Source organism: Monodelphis domestica, chromosome 3 (genome assembly GCF_027887165.1).
Source record: "Monodelphis domestica isolate mMonDom1 chromosome 3, mMonDom1.pri, whole genome shotgun sequence".
Classification (NCBI taxonomy): Eukaryota; Metazoa; Chordata; class Mammalia; order Didelphimorphia; family Didelphidae; genus Monodelphis; species Monodelphis domestica.
Genome location: NC_077229.1, coordinates 98997248 through 99019648, shown reverse-complemented (window position 1 = coordinate 99019648; position 22401 = coordinate 98997248). Strand labels below are relative to the sequence as shown.

Sequence of the window (22401 nt, the reverse complement as noted above, 5' to 3'; positions counted from 1 at the left end):
TTGTCCTCTGCATTTTCTCTCATAGATCCCAGCAGATTGTTCAGGGACATTGCATTGACACAAATGGAGAAGTCCATTACATTGGATTGTACCACAACATATCAGTCTCTGTGTACAATGTTCTCCTGGCTCTGCTCCTTTCGCTCTGCATCACTTCCTGGAGGTTGTTCCAGTCTCCATGGAATTCCTCCACTTTATTATTCCTTTGAGCACAATAGTATTCCATCACCAACATATACCACAATTTGTTCAGCCATTCCCCAATAGAAGGGCATCCCCTCATTTTCCAATCTTTTGCCACCACAAAGAGCGCAGCTATGAATATTCTTGTACAGGTCTTTTTCCTTATTTTCTCTTTGGGGATACAAACCCAGCAGTGTTATGGCTGGATCAAAGGGCAGGCAGTCTTTTAGCGCCCTTTGTGCATAGTTCCAAATTGGCCTCCAGAATGGTTGGATCGATTCACAACTCCACCAGAAATGAGTTAGTGTCCCAACTTTGCCACATCCCCTCCAGCATTCATTACTTTCTTTTCTGTCATGTTAGCTAGTCTGCTGGGTGTGAGGTGATACCTCAGAGTTGTTTTGATTTGCATCTCTCTGATTATAAGAGATTTAGTGTAGCAGTCCACCCCTAGCTATGGGCAAGGGGAACAGTTGGTATATACAGATTGCCTTAGAAGAGAGCATGCTCAGTCTTGAGCATGCTCAGTATTGCACATGGCTGGGAAAGCCTCTGACCCTTGACCCCAGCTTCCCCCAGGTTAGGCGGGAACACAGGTTTCTTTGTGCTCACCTGGTTAAGAGAAACCAAACCTATACCTTGTCATTAACCAATGAGAATCATCCCTATGTACTATGTATATTTGCATATCAAAGATTATATATGGCCCAGCAAGCTCCGCCTCTAGCTCTCTCTCTTTCAGGCTAGCTGATGGCTATCCTGGCAGGAGCTTGGTAAATCTTCTCTATCTCTCTTTCATCTCTCCGACCTGTGTGGTATTAAATGTGGATCTCTGGACTGGTAAAAGCCTTCGGAAGGGTCCTTTGATCAGAGCTTAGCTGTGGTGTGACAAGGAAATCACTTTAAAAGACTGATATATATTAATTTAAGGTCGCCAAGGAATTCAGCTATGTAATTGCTAAATGAAAACTCAAGTCAGCCGTCAACCTTTTATAGAGTTTAATTACAAACAGGAGGAAGAAAGGAATTAGAGATAGAGGGAGAGAGGGAGAGAGAAAGGGGAAAGAAGGGAATAGGGCTTAAATACCCCTTCTGTTTAGGCTAGGCCAAAAGGCCCAACCCCTTAGATAGCTGGGGCAAAGAAAGGAGATCAGTCCCTATTACTCACGTGACCAAAATGGAGAAACAGTCTCAGGGGCCTCCACCTCCAACTTCCTTCAGAGCAAGCTTCTCAGAGCACCTCTCCAACCACTCAGAGCCAAAACTCTCCAACCAACCACCCCAGTCCTCATACCCCTCTATCTTTAAGGAAACCATCCAAGTTCCGTCCCCTCAGTAATCACATCTACCAATCACTGTCCATGTCTTCCCTGTGCCAATGGTGGCTCTAGCTTAACCCAGGACTGCCCAGAGGTCTGTGGCTTGGCACATGTCTGTTGAAGGTCATATTCTCAAATAATTAAATCTTTGATCCTTTGCTACAGCCCTTCCTAAATCCTGTTACCCTGAGTAGGGTAGAGATTGGAATAATTAAATTTTGATCTATGCTGCAGCCCTTCCTAAATCCTGTTAGGACTGAGTGGGGTGGAAATTGTATTTTCCAAGACCTGGTTCTGTCATTCCAAGTATCTCTATTGTATCAATTCTAAAATCAATCATGACTCAAAGAAATTCCTGTTCTGTGCTTAAGCATGGGTCAAAGCCCTTTCCATTGTTCAGCAAAAGGTTTCTGTCCTAAAGTAATCTTAAGTAGGGAGGAGAAGGAACCTCCCATGCCAATGGGGTTCACATTCCAATAGACTATCAGTAAGAAATTTTCCAAGTATGAAATTTCCCAATGGTGAAATTTCCAACATTTATAAGTCTAAGAAATTTTAAGGTTTACAGTGGCTCATGGGAAATTAATAAAGACTCATTCCTGCCACCTCATATCTCTAATTTGATTCCATCATCCCCCTCGTGGTATCTAAAACTTCTATCCTGTCTCTATCTTCCTACCTTAAAGCTTCTCTCCCCTCAGAGGAAGCTTTATTTAGAACACTTTTTCATGTGCTTATTAATAGTTTTGATTTCTTTAACTGAAAACTGCCTATTCATGTCCCTTGCTCATTTATCAAGTGGAGAATGGCTTGATTTTTTGTACAATTGATTTAGCTCTTTGTAGATTTGAGTAATTAAACCTTTATCAGAGGTTTTTGTTATGAAGATTGTTTCCCAATTTGTTGCTTCCCTTCTGATTTTAGTTATATTGGTTTTGTTTATATGAAAACCTTTTAATTTGATGTAGTCAAAATTATTTATTTTACATTTTGTGACTCTTTCGAAGTCTTGCTTGGTTTTAAAATCTTTCCCTTCCCAAAGGTCTGACATGTATACTATTCTGTGTTCACCTAATTTACTTATAGTTTCTTTCTTTATGTTCAAGTCATTCACCCATTCTGAGTTTATCTTGGTGTAGGGTGTGAGGTGTTGATCCAAACCTAATCTCTCCCACACTGTCTTCCAATTTTCCCTGCAGTTTTTATCAAATAGGGGATTTTTGTCCCAAATGCTGGGATCTTTGGGTTTGTCATAGAGTGTCTTGCTGAGGTCACTTACCCCAAGTCTATTCCACTGATCCTCCTTTCTGTCTCTTAGCCAGTACCAAATGTTTTGATGATCACTCCTTTATAATATAGTTTGAGATCTGGGACTGCAAGGCCACCTTCCTTTGTATTTTTTTTCATGATTTCCCTGGATATCCTTGATCCTTTGTTCTTCCAAATGAACTTTTTTCTGGTTTTTTCTAATTCAGTAAAAAAGTTTTTTGGAAGTCCAATGGGTATGGCACTATAAATAGATAGATAAGTTTGGGTAGGATGGTCATTTTTATTATATTAGCTCTTCCTACCCATGAGCAGTTAATGTTTTTCCAATTGCTCAAGTCTAGTTTAAGTTGTGTGGAGAGTGTTTCGTAGTTGTGTTCATATAGTTCCTCTGTTTGTCTCAGCAGATAGAGTCCTAAGTATTTTATATTGTCTAAGGTGATTTTGAATGGAATTTCTCTTTCTAATTCTTGCTGCTGAGATGTGTTGGAGATATATAGAAATGCTGATGACTTATGTGGGGTTTTTCTGTATCCTGCTACTTGCTAAAGTTGTTGATTATTTCCACTAGATTTTTGGTTGATATTCTAGGATTATTTAAGTAGACCATCATGTCATCTGCAAAGAGTGATAGCTTGGTCTCCTTCTTGCCTATTTTGATGCCTTCAATTTCTTTTTCTTCTCTAATTGCTACTGCTAGTGTTTCTAATACAATGTCAAATAATAGAGGTGATAATGGGCATCCTTGTTTCACTCCTGATCTTATTGGGAAGGCTTCTAGTTCATCCCCATTGCAGATGATATTAGCTGATGGTTTTAGATATATACTGTTTATTATTTTTAGGAACGACCCTTCTATTCCTATGCTTTCTAGTGTTTTTAATAGGAATGGGTGTTGTATTTTATCAGAGGCTTTTTCTGTATCTATTGAGAGAATCATGTGATTTTTGTTGGTTTGCTTGTTGATATTGTCAATTATGTGGATGGTTTTCCTAATATTGAACCATCCTTGCATTCTTGGTATAAATCCTACTTGATCATAGTGAATGACTCTCCTGATCACTTGCTGGAGTATTTTTGCTAGTATCCTGTTTAAGATTTTTGCATCTATGTTCATTAGGGAGATTTGTGTGTAGTTTTCTTTCTCCATTTTTGACCTGCCTAGCTTCGGAATCAGTACCATATTTGTGTCATAAAAGGAATTTGGTAGAACCACCTCTTTGCTTATTATGTAAAATAGTTTGTATAGTACTGGGATTAACTGTTCTTTGAATGCTTGATAGAATTCACTTGTGAATCCATCAGGCCCTGGGGATTTTTTCTTAGGGAGTTCTTTGATGGCCTGTTGGATTTCTTTTTCTGGTATGGGATTATTTAAGAATTCTATTTCTTCTTCTGTTTGTCTAGGCAATTTATATTTTTGTAAATATTCATCCATATTGCCTAGATTGGCATATTTATTGCCATACAATTGGGCAAAATAGTTTTTAATGATTGCCTTAATTTCCTCTTCATTGGAGGTAAGGTCCCCTTTTTCATCTATGCTAGTGTTAATTTGCTTTTCTTCTTTCCTTTTTTGAATTAGATTGACCAGTACTTTGTTTATTTTGTTTCTTTTTTTTAAAGTACCAGCTTCTAGTCTTATGTTCAATAGTTCTATCACTTTCAATTTTATTAATTTTTCCCTTAATTTTTAGGATCTCTAATTTGGTTTTCTTCTGGGGGGGGTTAATTTGCTTTCAAGTTTTTTGATTTGCATGTCCAATTCATTGATCTCTGCCCTCACTAATTTGTTAATATATGCACTCAAGGATATGAATTTTCCTCTGAGTACTGCTTTGGCTGCATCCCATAAGGTTTGAAAGGATGTCTCACCATTGTCATTTTCTTCAATGAAGTTATTAATTGTTTCTATTATTTGTTTTTTAACTAACCAATTTTGGAGTATCATATTATTTAATTTCCAAATGATTTTTAATTTGACTCTCCATGTACCCTTACTGGTCATTATTTTTATTACCTTATGATCTGAAAAGTTTGCATTTATTATTTCTGCTTTTCTGCATTTGTATGCCATGTTTTTATGACTTAGTGTATGGTTAATCTTTGTGAATGTGCCATGTGCTACTGAAAAGAAGGTGTATTCCTTTTTGTCCCTATTTATTTTTCTCCATGTATCTATTAACTCTAATTTTTCAAAGATTTCATTCACATCTTTTACCTCTTTCTTATTTATTTTTTTTATTTGATTTATCTAAAAATGATAGTGGTTGGTTCAGGTCTCCCACTAGTATAGTTTTACTATCTATTTCCTCCTTCAATTCCCCTAGTTTCTCCATTAGAAATTTGGGTGCTATACCATTTGGTGCATACATGTTGATTAGTGATATTTCCTCATTGTCTATACTCCCTTTTATCAGGATGTATTTACCTTCCCTATCCCTTTTACTCAGGTCTATTTTTACTTTGACTTTGTCAGATATCATGATTGCAACTCCTGCCTTCTTTCTGTCAGTTGAGGCCCAATAGATCTTACTCCAACCTTTAATTCTGACCTTGTGAGTATCTACCCATCTCATGTGTGTTTCTTGAAGACAACACATGATAGGGTTTTGGATTCTAATCCATTCTGCTATTCATCTACATTTTATGGGTGAATTCATCCCATTCACATTCAAAGTTATGATTGTCACTTGTGAATTCCCCAGCATTTTGATATCCTCCCCTAATTCTGACCTTTCTTCTTTTGTTATAACCTTTTAAATCAATGGTTTACTTTCAATCAGTCCCCCTTGTCCCCTCCCTTACTATGCTTCCCTTTTTGGCCCCTCCCTTTTTGTTCCCTTCTTGTTCTTTTGGGGGGGGTCTGTTAATTTCCCTCCCCCTCTCCCTCCCTCTTCCCCCCCTTAGTTTTCCCTTATCCCTTACCCTGTTGGATAAGATAGAATTCAAGATCCCAGTGGATCTAGAGGCTCTTCCCTCTCAGAGTTGATTTCACTGAGATTAAGGTTTAAGTAACACCAAATTGCATGCTCTTCCTCTCCTTCTTATAAGAGAATTCTTCCCCTCCCTTCCCGTGTATATCTTTGTGTGACAAAGATTAATCTATTTAATTTATTTCTATTTCTTCAAGTATATCTTGGTAACATTGTCAATTCCCCCCCCCCTCCCTTTTTCTTTTTTTTTCTCCAAATCATCTTAATGCCCCAATCTTTCCCTATGAGTGATTCTTCTAATTACTCTATTAATGCATACAATTTTTGAGAGTTACACATAACATTTTCCCCATATATTAATATATATAATTTGATCTAATTGTAGCCCTTATAGACGAGAGTTTGAATAAAAGAAAAAAAAACATTTTTCTCCTTTTCCCTTTCTTTCATATTTACCTTTTCGTGTTTCTCTTGCTCTTTGTGTTTGGATGTCAAACTTTCCACTGAGTTCTGGTCTTTTCTTTACAAATACTTGGAAATCTTCTATTTTGTTGAATTCCCATACTTTCCCCTGGAAGTATATAGTCAGTTTTGATGGATAGGTGATCCTTGGATGAAGACCCAGTTCTCTTGCCTTTCTGAATATCGTGTTCCAGGTCTTTCAGTCCTTCAGTGTGGCAGCTGCCAGGTTTTGTGTAATCCTGATTGGTGCTCTTTGGTTTCTAAATTGTATCTTTTGGGCTTCTTGTAGGACTTTTTCCTTAGCTTGGAAGCTTTTGAATTTGGCAATTACATTCCTGGGAATTGTCTTTTGGGGATTTAGTACAGAGGGTGTTCTATGACCCCTTTCAATTTCTATTCCCCCCCCCCCTTGTTCAAGGGCTTCAGGGCAGTTTTCTTGAAGGATTTCTCATAGTATGGTATCAAGATTTCTGTTTATTTCTGGTTCTTCTGGTAGGCCAATGATTCTCAAATTGTCTCTCCTTCCTCTGTTTTCTGGGTCTGTCACTTTGTCAGTGAGATATTTTATGTTTTTCTTATAATTCATTAGTTTTTTGGCTTTGTTTTATTACTTCTTGCTGTTTTGCAAGATCATTGTCTTCCAGTTGCTTAATTCTGGTTTTTAAAGACTGGATTTCCTTTTCAGTTTAGTCTGCCCTGCTTTTTGTGGCTTCCAGCTTTTTCTCCAATTGGGAGTTCTTGTCTCCCAGACTGCTATTCTCTCTTTGAAGTTTTTCCCATTTTTCTTGCCAGAAGGCTTCTATCTTTTGGATAAGCTCCAATTTGAATTCTTCCAGAGCTTGTGGACAATTTCCATTTTGGGGGGGAAGGTTTTGATTTTGTTTGAATTTCATCCTCTTTTTCCTCTGTAGCCTGGGTTTTCCCTCCATAAAAGTTTTCAAGAGTCACTTTTTTCCTGTTTTTCTTGGAGGGTTGGTTTTGGGTACAATGAGCCATCCCTTTGGTGGTTTTCCCTTTCCTTTTTAGTCAGAAATCTGAGTGAGATGGGCAGGTTTTCTGTGGAGTTACGTGGTGGGGCTTTTGCCTCAGGCAGGCTCTGGAATCTCCACAGCCTCCACAGTTTGCTAGAGCACCTGTGGTCTGTGCTCTCCAGTGCACAAGGATCTCCTGTGTAGCTGCTCTCAGGGGTCGATCCCTGGCAGTCCTAGTCAGATCCCAAGGACCCTGGTATGCCCCCCACTCACTACCAAGACATCCCTTGCTCACTCACTGTCTCTCATGGGCACGCTGGTCCCGACTCTGATTCCGTAGGTGAGATGGGGGAGGGTAGTTCAGATCACGTTTGGGTACGAGCTTTTTCTCCTTCTTATAGTGTGGAAATGCTCAAACCCCACATACCTTCAGTGCTGTGCGCTACTGTAGAGTCCCTCTGTTCTTTCAAATATTATTTTTTATGTTCTTTTGAGGTAGTCTATTTCATTGGGTGCTGGGGAGAGGAAGCAATTCACGTCTAGATTGCGGCCATGTTCACCCAGAAGTCCCCTAACTATCATTCTGAGGGGAAAGTGAGACCTCAAATTCTCCTCGAGGTCCCAAAGTGGAGGGTGAGTGAGGCCTGGGCCCCAGGTGAGTAGTGTAGTGTTGTTCGATGAGAGTCCAGGGGTCCATTTCACCCCTCCCACCAGCCTTCTTTCCACTCTACTGCTGTTGGAAAGACCAGGAGTACTCCCTGAGTGCACAGAAGTGCTGCGATTGTGATGATGTCAGGAACTTGCTCCCCAGTTGGTGGGGGAGGGATAGGGAAGGGGCCAACTCCACTAGTGAAAGTTCACCTCCCGTCCCACTAGTCTGAAGTGGAATCTGGGTTGCGGGTGCCCAGCATATTATGCTGGCTCCCTATATCCCTGAGAATGACAAAAATCAGACACTTCCCTATCAAAATAGAATTCTACTTTTCTTTTCTTTCTTATATTTTGGCAACTTCCTGTAGTCTTGACTGCAAATGGGTAAGTGAAATAGTACTGCATTCTGTCCTACAGACTTGTGGAATAGAAACTACTTTAAATTGGATCTATACAAAGGCCTATTTTGAATTTTTTTCCTTATGTTTTTGATTATTTTTCTCTTCTTCTGATAATTGACTCATACACCCCCATAACTCAACATTGCATCCTGAGCTGAACTGGATGTTTTTTAACACCTACTTCAGGGGGGATTGTATTTTAATTTAAAATCTAAGAATTTTGATTTTTTGTTTGAGATTGTATTTTTACATAAAATCCAAGATTTTGATTTTTGTTTGAGAAAAGATCTTCAAGGAAGAAGCTTGTTAACTCCTGAATCCAAAGAATGAACTGTTGCAGAAAGATGCTGTAAAACCCACACTACATCAAGAAGATCAAGAATGAACTTTGGATATGGTTGATTGAGCTGAAGTTTGATTGAACATTTATTGTAAATGTATACATTTATGCCAAAAGAGACTGCCCCTAATTTGGCTTTCTGGCAATGCGCCTAGAAAAACATTGGTTTTGCTTACTTTCTTTTCTCTTCCTCCCTCACTACTCTAATTTCCTCTTAGAAAATTGAATATTGTATATATCTGTAGTTAGAAGTGCATTTAGGACTACAAGATGATTATGTTGAATGATCAGTGGGGAGACTAGTCTCCCAATGATCATCAGGGGGGATTGTGAATCTTAAAATTTCTCAGACTTGTGAATGTTAAAAATTCTCAGACTCTACCTTAGAACATTTGGTTAAGATTTAAACAATGAAGGAACTTAGATCAGGAATGTGAGATCTCTACTCCACCCCTACTTAAGCCTGCTTTAGGGGAAGAAACTCCTTGCTGAACAATGAAAAATACTTAAACCCATACTTATAGTAAGACAAAAGTTCTTAAGCTGTGCCTATTTTTAGATCTAATACAAAAGGGTGTTAAGTACCTATAAAGGTCAGGCAACTTGTGAATTTATAAGGAGCAAAGAGGTGAGAAACTTGCTCAGAGGTTTTTCAGGTGTAAACTTAATCAAAAGTTCAAGTCTTCTTAGGTGTGAATTAAGAATGGTCTGTCCTTTGGAAAACATCTACTGTGATTGGTAGATGTGAGAACTTAGGGGAGGAGACATAGGAGAAAATTCCCTTTAAAAGGAGAGGAGAAACTGAGAGCAGGGACTCTCGCTGGAGCTCCCTCTGAGGAGACTCTGTCCCTCTGGAATCTCTCCCTCAGGAAAGTCAACTAGGAAAGCTGAACTGTCCAAAGCTGAACTGTGTCTCTCTGAACGCTAGAATCCTTGCTTGGACAAATCTTGTGGTGAGTGGATAAAAGACTGACTGATCTTTCTCTTGGGGCTTGGGCCTGGGTTGGCTGGGGCTGGCCTGGACCGGCCTATCTTTTTCTCGTTGTTTCCTTTTTCTCTCTCTCTCCCTTTCTTTGATTCCTCATTTGTATGAATTGAAGTCTCTATAGAGCCCAGCTGACTTGGGTGTATTTAATGATTGGGAATTTTCCCCTGGCGACCACCTTATATTTGGTTTAAAAACAAGACACTGTTTTGAAACCATATTTTCTGCGGTCTCAATTTAAGGCAACCACTCTATTATCTGCCACAATTTAAGTCTTCCACTATTTTAATCATTACACTTAACACCTTTTTGTAGTAAGATCTAAAAATAGACTTAGCTTAAAGTTCTAGCTTCACTATAAAATAAGAGCTAAGTACCTTCATCGTTCAATCAGAAAATTACAATTTCATACCATAAAGTAAGATCTAAGTAGGATGGAGTAATTTAAAGTTCACACCTCACACTTTTTAAGAATCATCTATATCCCTTATGCCATATTTCTATGATCATAAGAATTATGAGTGAACACCCTGTATCAAAAGTTTTGATTTATCTTTGTTAGAATAGAACTTGTAACCTTGTTGTGAACCATTGTAATGCTTATCACCTATGTTAGTAAGATAATGAGTTGAATTGAAAATAAAAGCTAAAGCTGGAAGCCCAAAAATGAAGAGGCAAAAGGCCTGTTCCAAAACCAATTTTTGGCTTTGTTTTTTCCTTTTGCTCTCTCCCCCATTCCATATTTAGTGTCTGCAACCTCCCCTGCAGGTTAGGAACCTAGATGCCCTTTGTGTTGTGTTGGTTGCAGCATTAGTAGATTGATATTTTATGGCTCTCATCTTGTAGCATGCCAAGCATGTCAGCATCTTGGAAGTATGATTGATGTATGGATATTGTATCCTATATATTCATTTACCAGACACATGATCAGATTACTTAATGGTCATTGTATGGAAAGGGACAGTCCAAAGGACAAGCAAAAAGGACAAGCAAATTCCTGGGCTAGGCATTGCCAGCCACAGTGTCCTGGCTCGGACTACATTCCTTTACAAAACACAGATTCGATTAATCTCCTCCTCTTTGATTTCGTCATTGTCAAGTCAACCAATGTTAAAACCTATATCATGTCATGTATTCATGAATCACTTCCCACTTCACATTCCTAAAATCTCCAATAAAAGCTGGGGTACATGTGCGAGCCTTCTCTTCTCTTACTTCTCTTGCTCTCACAGCTCTTGCTCTTGCCCTTGCTCTTTCTCTTGCTCCTTGCACCTCTTAATCATGCTATGGCCTATTATGTTCCTCATATTTGACTGATTTACACAGCGCAGATGCCCCGCATATCTCCCATTAATCTCTTGGCCACCTGCTCCATGGGGAATATCCTGGAGTTATCAACTCCCCACCTGTTCTCTTGTTTCTCATACTTATAATTTCTCCACTTGTTATCATCCTCTAGAGAGGTAATTATGGAGCTCGCTACTCCCCAAATGTTTTAACTTGTGGTCTCTGAGTCTATATTCCTGCATCTCTCCCTATAACCACATTACCTATTCATCCATATTCCTATAGCCTCCAATCTCCTTCTCAGGTCACCACCCACAGGTTCATTATATAAGAGCTGCTGGCAGTTCCTATACAACTTCCTCAGCAAAGCTAAGAATGGGGGATTGGGGGTGGCTCTTTTATAGTTTTGGGAGTACAGAAAGTAGAAAGGCTAGCATCATAGATGGGAGAAAATATGATTGGATGAAAATTTTGGAATAAGGGCTAGCAACAATCTCTTTCCCTCCTATGACTAAGAAGTATTCATTGTTTGATTTCAGCTGCATCTACAAGGACAGAGATATCAAATCAGACTTCTTTGGATAACAAACCATTCTTCAAAGATAGCTCAGTGATATAAAGATATTAGACCAGATCCCCTGGTGTCCACCTGCTTCCTTCATTTATCTATAAGCTAATTCTATAAGAATTTTAATAGTCATTATTAACAGTGCTGGAGTAATGCCACAGAAAGATTCATTATATTAAGAAAATTATAGCTTTACCTACACTGATTAGAGGAATTTGCTATGAAAAGAAAAAGCAGGAACACAATTATAATAGCATCTGGATTGGCCCTCCAGATGTAAGCCTGAGTGCAGAATTACTCAACCAACACAGGTATAATAGAATAAAGCCTCCTTAGTTGTTGTTGTTTTTTTTTTTATTTCAGAGAAGAGTCAGCCAATTGTATGACAGGATATCACAGCCAGGCTTAGAATTAAATCAGGTGGGAAAATTTCTTGTATGGGAAATTGAGTCAAGAGGATCCTACTTAGCATTTCCAAAGTCATCCCTTTTTCTTCATCTCTTCCCCAGGGAAAGATATCCACTGTTAGTAGTTCACAGATCTCACTCCCATTGAGCTGCTGGAATTTTTTTTAAGCAGCAAAGCATTGATTTAATAGCCTAAACATACCAGCAAATAAAACTTAAAAGGAAAATTCAAAATCCCCAAAGATTTTATCTTAAATAACAAATTTTCATTAATCATAGTTTAGGGCCAGATACAGTTATTATTCTAATGTTGCAATAAGTTAGTTAACAATAAAAATTTATGAGACCTCACCCACATACAAAATTTTACTCAACTTCCTTTTCTTCTTTTATTCTTTATCCTCAAGTTAAAACTCATTCTGGTTTTAAAATCTGTGAAGAGTGAATCAAACATCCTTTGTCTATCAATCAGTAACTTTTAAATTAACCAAAAACTTAAAGTAAGGGAGTTCCCAAGTCATTTTACTAAAGTGGGTGACAACCCCAGAGGTGACTGCCCTCTATCTGGTACTAGGCAAATTTAAAGATTACAATTGGTTCCCATAAAATGGAGGAAGGAACAGGAAGGGATGTGGAAAGGGGACAATAAAAAGTCCAGTCCTGAACTTCCTGTCTAGGGGGGCTTTGGCTTAAATCTTCTGTTTGGAGCTTTGGCTGGTGTGGAAAAGAAATTGTCAAGACTGACAGTTGGTGGGGGAAGGGTCAACTAGGAGTGGCAGTTGAGTCTTGTGACTAGCACTTCCTTCCTGGTGTTGGAGGTGGGAGGAATATTGGCTTCCCAGTCTGGATTCAGATTCTGAAATTGACAAAACTGGTGCAGAGGACAGGAGTGGGAGAAACCCTCCACCAGCCTGTGAGACCTGACCTTAGCTCCAAAGCTGAGGAAGACTCCAACCTTATTTAAGGACATCCCTTACCCCTCTTTCCTGATAACTCTAAAATCCAAACTGGTTATTAAACTTTATCTTTTTTGAATTCGCAGTCAGAGAAGTAGATTATCTTTTCTGGGGCATAGAGGGAGCTGAACATCAGTTCAGTCATTCAACAACAAATAGTTATTTATCAGATTCCTGCTTTTATCGGATCATTGCCTCTAATAGATCTTCTCTGGCCTTTCTTAGATAACATAGATTTTCATTATTAAATAACTCTAAGTCTGTTCCTTCCTCTGGCCATGATGTTAAATTTGGATTGTTTCTAGTTTCATCAATGAATTGTTGTTTTTCCCTTTTTGAAAATAATTCTGAGAGAAGAATTTCAGTGTCCTGGAAATCTGGATCATAAGGCCTAATTGCTCTTTTAAATTCTTTCAAACATCTCATTGATTCTGAAAACCAGGAAAGCATCCATTTTTTCAGACTTTCAAGGCCAGCTGTTGTAAATGGTTTATGTGTTTTAATATGAATTATGCTGCTATCTGGTTGTAGGCTTGTTTGTTCTCTTAGTCACAATATTGGTATTCCACCTTCAGCCCCATCTGTATTTTCTTGCTTAACTACATTGTTATTTTTAGGTTGAGAGAGTGGGACTGTCTCTGTGCATCAACTTTTCCACTTAAATCTCCTTCACGCACAAGTGTTTTTTGTGCACACTCATCTATATCACAGATGAAAGCACACAAAGACAAAGGTCATCCTTGGTTACCGAGAGACTATTACTACTACTACATTGTTATTTTTAGGTATGTCATGTTGTGTGTTAATACTTTTGCCATATTGTTTCTCCTCAGTCAGTTGCTTAATCATTTGCTTTAGTTGCATCATCTCCTCTTTTATGTCTAAAATCATCACAGCCATTTCATTGTCTTTTGACTTAGTTCTTTATAAATTTGAGAAATTAGACCTTTATCAGAGACATTTGTCATAAAATTCCCTCTCCCTCCCAATTTGTTGTTTCCCTTCTAATCTTGGTTAGTTTTGTTTATACAAAAGGCTTTTAATATAATCAAAATTATTAATTTTATATCTTATGATACTCTCTCTCTTGTTCAGTCATAAATTCTTCCCTTCTCCAAAGATATGCTAAGTAAACTATTCTATATTTCACTAATTTAGTTATGGTATCACTCTTTATATTTAAATCATATATCGATTTTGACCTTGTGAGATACTGGTATGACCTATATAGGGGAAGAATATCCAAAGGGATCAACAGTGTTGAAGGAGAGATCAAGAAGTATGAGGACAGAGGAAGAGAGCAATTTTTTTTTCAATTGAAAAATTTTATTTAATTTAGAATATTTTTCCATGGTTACATGATTCAAGTTCTTTCCTTCCCCTTCTCCCACATCCCCACCCCACCCCACCCCCCATAGCTGATGCACAATTTCACTGGGTTTTACATGTGTCATTGATCAAGACCTATTTCCTTATTATTGATATTTGCACTAGGGTGGGTGATCATTTAGAGTCTACAACCCAGTCATATCCCCATTGAATCATGTGACCAAGTAGTTGTTTTTCTTCTGCATTTCTACTCCCACAGTTCTTTCTCTGGATGTGGATAGTGTTCTTTCTCATAAGTCCCTCAGAATTGTCCTGGATCATTGCATTGCTGCTAGTAGAGAAATTCATTACATTCAATTGTACCACAGTGTATCAGTCTCTGTGTACAATGTTTTCCTGGTTCTGCTCCTTTCACTTTGCATTAATTCCTGGAGGTCATTCCAGTTCACATGGAATTCCTCCATTTCATTATTCTTTTTAGCACAATAGTATTCCATCACCATCAGATACCACAATTTGTTCAGCCATTCCCCAATCAAAGGGCATCCCCTCATTTTCCAATTTTTGGCCACCACAAAGAGCGCAGCTATGAATATTCTTGTACAAGTCTTTTTCCTTATTATCTCTTTGGGGGTACAAACCCAGCAGTGCTATAGCTGGATCAAAGGGCAGGCAGTCTTTTATCGCCCTTTGGGCATAGTTCCAAATTGCCCTCCAGAATGGTTGGATCAATTCACAGCTCCACCAGCAATACATTAATGTCCCAATTTTGCCACATCCCCACCAACATTTATTACTTTCCTTTACTGTCATGTTAGCCAATCTGCTAGGTATGAGGTGGTACCTCAGAGTTGTTTTTATTTGCATTTCTGAAAAGAGCAATTTTAGTTGAATAATGAAGTTGGAAGTCAATCACAATGTTTAGAAAAGAATTAAGAGATGAAAAAGCAGCTTGTTAGGATTCTCACAGACTTCTCCACTCAAACAGTTCACTCTTTTCTGCCACCTACTGGGCCAACCAAGGAACTGTGCCCAACACTCTTCTCTGGCCTGCTAGGATGTTTTTCAAGAGATAAATTCACCAGATCGGCAGAAGGTGCGGCGGCTCTACAGGCGGGCGCTTCGCCACCTGGACTGTTAGAAGGGAGCTTCAGAGCTTGTTTGCTGAGAGATCGGTTTGAGAGAGTCATAGGAATGAAAATGATATGATGAAGGCCACCAAAATGCTTTGGGAGGGTGAGAAAGAATTTTGGGCTAACCAACATCCTCAGCCATATATCTTCCCTGATTCCCCTGGAGGCACATCCTTTGAAAGTTATGAATGTTACAAGGTTCCTGAGTGATGCTTAGACAACTGGCACCCCTCTGAGAAGGCAATGGATCCAGATTACTTTGCTAAGAGAGAGAAATGGAAGAAATTGTGCTTGGAAAGTTGGGATCTGAGGTTCAACAATTGAAGGAGGAAACTCCACCTGATGGTCCCAAGACTGAAGCTCTGCCCCCAGCCAGAAAGGAGGGTCATTTGCCACCATTATGGTGGCATACTGTTACCAGGCCCCGAGAAGGCCCCTGAGTAACATTAGCACACACTAAGTGTGTATATTGATACTGAATTATGTAGATACATATAAATGTGCCACAATAAAATCACCAAACCATAGCATTGCCTTTTCCTTGTATGGGAAAAATAATTTCCCATGAGTTTTAGATGTAGTAGATTATAATTTATGATTTGGAGGCCAATTTTTACTACTTTTTAGCAATGAAGATTTGGTGGGAATATATATGAACTTCAGAGAATTATGAAGCTAGGCATGATCTCTAGACTTAAGTTTGCAGAACTGAAAAGTTATATTACTTATAAAAATGAAGCAATGGTATTTATAGATAAAAGGCACACTCTTAAGTTAGGAAGACCTGGGTTCAAACCCTGCCTCTAACATCATTTAAGTGACTGTGACTAAGCAAATAAGTAGAGGAAGTTCCCTGTTCCAATGGAATCACAGACCCAGAACAAAAGAAATAATTAAAAAGTGTTGACCCAATGATAATGGGCATGCTTTGAGTTCTCCTAATTGCAATGTTTTGTGCAGGCTTAGGACCTTTTAGGATGGGTGGTTATTGTCTTTGTAAAGATTATTGGCTGAATTCATCAACCTCCTCGGCAGCCTGAACGCTTATGGACCCTTTCTCAGACATTTAAAATAATTGAAGGAAATGGCAAATTTCAGTTAGAAGTTAATGAAAATAAGGACCTATTTTTTCCCCTTATCTAACTTAAACTCACAGAACCCTCAGAAATCTGTGGACCCCAAGTCAAGAATATGTTCTAAATGTTCAAGCTCAAGATCAGCTTTGTTTGCTAAAAGCAATCTCTGATGAGGCCATAAGGATCATTTGATCAACTGACATCAAAGAATTAAGTTACCATTAAACTCAAAAACATTCAACTAACAAAAAAAAAAAAAAGATAGAGAGAGATAAATTCACCAGAAATTCTCCCAACTCACAGAGGAGGCTCCTTGAACAGTTTTCCTTATTCAGGATCATTCAAAGAGTGAATCGTTAGTCCAACTGTCTTTCCCAAAGCTCCTTTGAAAAATTCTCTTCCCATCAGTCCTCTTTGAGATTCCTTTCTGACTTAAAGAAATCCAACTCACTCAACTCTCTCTAATCCATCTATCAATAAATTTTGTTAATTAACCCTACTTCCTAATTAACTAACAAATATTTTACTATAGGCAGCAACCTCAAATTATGGTGTTGACTTGAAAAACGAGAAACAAACAAACCTTTGAGTGCTGTGAATTTTAGATTTTCTATGCCCTGATTAGTTTTTAAAATCCTAACAAACAGGAATGTCTACATCCCTACTTAAGGATTAAGTGTTGAGGAGGATGGCCTATGATCAACATGTGCTAGCAAGTGACAAATCAGAAACAACTGACAGACCCCCCTGGGCTGTCCTAAGTCAAGCTTAAGCTACCAATGGTACAAGTGAGATGCAGGAAGTGATATAAAAAAGTCTATATGTTTCGCATCTCTTCCTCTCTCCAGTCTCTTTCACAGAGACATGGCTCTGGTTCTTTTGCAGGACATGGCTCTGACTCTCTCACGGAGACATGGATCTCGCTCTGTCTCTCACTTGTGGAAACATTGGTCTCTGTCGGCAACGTGGGGAGTGCTGGGCAGCGTTTGGCATCTTGGGTCTTGGTGTCTTGGCATGAGCGTGCTAGGTGAGTGAGTTTAGGCTGATTCCCTTTTCCTTTACTTTCCAAAACACTGTCCTCTTAGGAAGCCCCTAATCTTCTGAGGAGGCCTCATGGCTGAGTTCTCTGAACTTCCCTTGGCTTAGGCTAGGCCAGAGAAATCTTATACCCCTTTCTATTTCTCTTCTTCTTAATTCCTTCCCTCTATATTAATTAAATCACCATAAAGTTCCCAAACTGACTTGAATATTTTTATTGGGATTTGAATTAATCCCTGGTGACTAGTAGTATAATATATTCAGTCAACAACCCCTAAATTTACCCCTTACAGTCCAGAGATATAAATTTTACTAAGAGGCTTGGTCCTATATGGACTTTTTGATGAATAATGGATAAGCTTAAATCCAGTGATTTAGCACATTCACTGGATATTTCTCTGTGGTAAATTCCATATTTTGAGTAAAATATAAGCTTAGAAGGAAGATGTTAACTTCATTCATTCCACTCAGTTTTTCTCTAAATATTGGTTCTCTTAAGATTTATAAAGAGTTCTGATAAAAAGCTTTCCCATAATGGATGCACATACACAAGTCATCTTATGTACTGAAGGGAGATTTTCTTTATGAGTTTTGCTGTTTTTAGAGTCCATAGCTGATATCTGCTAAGATCACAGCTCTGAGTGAAGGTACATAGATAGAGGCTTTTTGGTCATTTATTTAAGGGTTACTATGTGCAAGGGATGTACTAAGCTCTGGGGATACAAAAGTTTTTAATGACCACTCTCCTTTCATTATTTTGCAGTTCCTCATCTGTGAATGTAATTCATCCTCTCACAATAATGCAAGTTCCTCACATTTTCTGTTTTTGTCTTCCTAGCACCTAGCACAGGACCTCACCAATAATAGATAGGTTTTGTTTTGTTTTTGCAAATCAGGAAGTTTTACTGTATTGATGTGCTCTCTCCTATAACAGAACAAATTTGACCCAATCCCCCTGAGATCCTACATGGAAAATGATGTTCATATAAACAAGTGTCCTGGTCTTTCTGTTAATCATTCTTGCCAAGATGTTCTAGACCAAATTCAAAATACATTTTCTTCCTGTATTCATACCATTTGACTTTCCATATATCACCAACAATAGATGCTTAACAAATACTTATTGAATTCTCTTTGCTTTGAATTCTTTGATTTTGAACCAGGGATGAATGATCACAAAATGCTTTCCTACTAGCATGTAGAAATTTCCTAAGTATGTATTTTATAATGCTGAATAGAGTATGAGCTTGCATGAAAGGTTTTCCCATCGTCATGACATTCATAGGGTTTTTCTCCAGTATGAATTCTATGATGTTGAATCAAATTTGCAAGTGCAACAAAAGCTCTCCCACATTCACTGCATTCATAGGGTTTTTTCCAGTGTGAATTCTCTGGTGTTGTATAAGATTACAATGCTGAGAGAAGACTTTACCACATTCACTACACTCATATGGTTTCTCTCCAGTGTGAATTCTCTGGTGATCAATAAAGTTTGAGACCCAAATGAAAGTTCTCCCACGGTCATTACATTCATAGAGTTTTTCTCCAGTGTGAATTCTCTGGTGTTGAATAAGGGAAGATTGTGTACTGAGGGCTTTCCCACATTCAATACATTTATAAGGTTTTTCTCCAGTGTGAATTCTTTGATATTGAATGAGGTTGGACTGCTGATAGAAGGTGTTACCACATTCACTACATTCATAGGGTTTCTTTCCAGTGTGAATTTTCTGGTGTTGGTTAAGATTAGAACTACAATTGAACATTTTCCCACATTCTTTACATTCATAGGGTTTTTCTTCTGTGTGAATTCTCTGGTGCTGAATAAGGGATGAGCTTACAGAAGAGATTTTCCCACATTCATTACATTCATAAGATTTTTGTTCATTGTGAATACTCTGATGTTCAATTAGATTTGAGTTCTGCCTGAATGTTTTCCCACATATGTTAGATTGACAATATTTCTTCCCTATTCGGACTCTCTGATTAGGTCTCTGTTGAGAACTTTGTTCTTTTTTATAATATCGATGAGGTGTTTCTCCTATAGAAATACTCTGCCGGCTAATATGCTTTGAGTACATACTGATACCTCTCCTAAATTTGCTAAATTTGGGAGGGGGACTTGTCCTGGACTAATATTCCTATGGATCACTGTCATTGGTTTGGCACTTTGTTCTCTGGAAAGCAATTTCTTGAATCTTTTCCCAGTAGCATTCCTCTGAGATCTTATTAAACTGCCTTAGATTTCAAAGGCAATATGAAACTTGGATGGCTAGATAATATTTCCTCTGAGTATTTCCAAAATTGCCCTCTTTGATTCCTCTTCTTTAAGTATTTCTTGTGCTGGAGTCAGTTCCTTTTTCATGTTCCTGGTCTCACAACCTAAAACAAAAACAAAAAAAAATCCATTCATTCTTTTATTTAACAAAAATTCATTAAAAGCCTATGTGTGCCAAAAATTCTAGGGTAGGCAAACATGTATATGCAATACATATTGCCAGCAATGACTTACCTTGACTATTCTTTGAAGGAGACTGGACATCAAAATTATCTTGGGGTATGGGGAGGTAGTACCTTTTGAGATGTAAACAAAACACCGTTTTGGGAACAAAGGACTATCAATTAACAACTATTGTCTTATCTGGGATCTTCCTGGGGAAGAGAAGGGATAGAGACCTAAAAGAAAAAAGGAATAAGTCCTGGGAATAAAAAATAAAGGACACAATGAACCCCAGAATGAAGAATTTTTAAAAGCCAGTGAAAGGAGTCCAAAATGGCAAGATCAACCTAAGTTACTTTTCAAAATCCAAGAACAGCTACTCTGATGGTTAGTTAAGCCTTCAGTTTGTTGTCCATATCTGGATTTATATCTCTCTAGTGATAAGCAGTACAAAAAAAAAAAACAGAAATCAAGAGAAGCTATTTGCTAAACTGGGAAGAGGAGAAAGAAGGAAGATAAAGAGCAAGAATTCTTGTATAGAAGTATGTCTAGGAAGAGGAGTCTAGATATAACACCAAAAGGTGGGAGTGGAGAGGGTAGTAAGGGTGTAGACAGGAAATCAAGAAGATCAAAATCTGTAGCTGATAGGAATAATGGAGCTTCTGGAAACTGACTAAAGTCCAACTATGGGTTAAATGGTAGAGGTTTGACAAAAGTAAGGAGAACAGTTTGATAAAAACACTTAGTTTAATTTGAAAAGCATAGATAGAAAATAGAAAGGAAGAGAGATTATTATTCTAATACCCTATGACTATACCTAAATTCCTATTACTAACTAAAATTTCTAAAACGTTACTTCTGCCTTCTCAGGACAGGTGCTTCTTGCTTGGCCAGACCAGGCCTATCTAACCTACACTATCTAAACTGATTCACTAACTAACTGTCTTTCTAAATATACAGACATTCACCACTCACAAACTCCCTCATTCAGTTTCTATACCCAAATGTCAGTATTTAACTGCCAGTAGCAGAGGCTGAGACAGACCTCCTGATCTCTAGAGATCCAGAGGCAAAAGACCTAACTGCCAACAGATTCCTTCCTTATATCTCCCCTCATCTCTCTGGGAATGGAATGTTCAGCTCTGGCACACAGAGTCCTGTCAGCACTGCTCCACCTAGAAATCCCCCGCTCCTGCCTCTTAAAGAGACAGAAGGAAAGATTAAGATAATCCCCCTTTAATACCTTCAAACCAACAGGGCCTCCATGGATCTTCACAGAAATAAAAAAAATAGGCCCAATACAAGGCACCTATTGTAGAATAAGTGACATGAATAGCACCAATTACAGGAATTTAATAGAGGAAGAGATCATTTCTGTTAGGGGTATCTAGTAAGCTATGTAGGAATGAGAGCTCCTGGACGGTGATTGGAGTACACTTAAGAAGATGTAAGGGAAAAAGACAATGCTGGAAGCCCTCTGAGTAGACAAGAACTGCAATAAACTATCGATGGAGCTATGAATTATTCCAACTATTCTAGAAATTAATTTGGAATTATGTGAGAAAAGTCCCTAAGTAGACCATACCTTCTGACTCAGCAATTACTGGAATGTAGCCTGTGAATAAAGAGAGATTGAAAATGGAAGAGAGAAGCAAGCTCTCAGAAGAGATAGGAGTGGATGGAACCAACCATATAATGAGCTCTGAGAAGGCAGAAACTCCTACTTATTTTTGAACTGCCTGAAAAACCTAATGCCTCAAAGAACCAACATAGGAGCCCAATAAATGTCTATTCAATCAATGAATGAAGAAAAAGTTCTTACTTACTTTAACAGTTGCCTCTCAGAATCTTTCTACTCTCAACTACCTTCATGCCCAGGACCCATGGCTCTTCACACTAGGTTTGGATACTGAAAATCCTGATCAGGAGGAAGGGGATGGGCAGAGTGGTTTTTCTTGGTTACAAAGGACCATCCTAGTTTCTGTTCTAGTTATGTGGACAGGCAAGCAAGTATGAAAAGAGAATATCTAGGGAGGCCTAGGAAGGAAGATCCAGGGAAGAGCTACACACCATGGGATGGGGCCCCAGGGTTATATTCTCCTAGGAATGAGGGGGGCCAGGAAATTTGTGATCTGGGCATAGAAGAGCAATTATCTCATGTAGCCTTTTCCCATTTGTAGAGTAGAACATGTCCACTTTTTGCGATGTTCCAATAGTGACTGAACTTTTCCTATACCTCAACAATAAGGAAGTTGGAGGAGAGGGAATATTCAGGCTCAGAGAAAGCTTGAAGGAGCTACCCATTTTCTTCTCTGCATGAATCTTATGGTCTAGGTAAAGGAAGCAAAAGCATCCAATTTCTAAGCCAAGATGAGATTAGGAATTTCTGATCCTTGAATTTGGAGCCCAAACCCAACGAGTCCCACAAGACTCTATAGTTATTTATAATATAAGAAATCATGAAGGTCAGATCTGAGTCTAAGAAAGATTCCTTGCCCAATGAGATCATGTTCCTATAGGTCTCCAGCATCACATCCCTGTAGAGAGACCTCTGAGCAGGGCCCAGGCAGGCCCACTCCTGTTGGGTGAGGTACACAGGCACATTCTCAAAAGTCACCAATGCCTAAAATGACACTTTCCTTTTGTGGCCACAAGG

At 38.5% G+C, this 22401-nt stretch overlaps 1 pseudogene; it reads left to right on the top strand.

The window, feature by feature from the left end:
- Positions 1–7689: 7689 nt before the first annotated feature.
- Positions 7690–15643, top strand: LOC103097345 (NADH dehydrogenase [ubiquinone] 1 beta subcomplex subunit 9-like; annotated as a pseudogene).
- The last annotated feature ends 6758 nt before the right edge of the window (positions 15644–22401 follow it).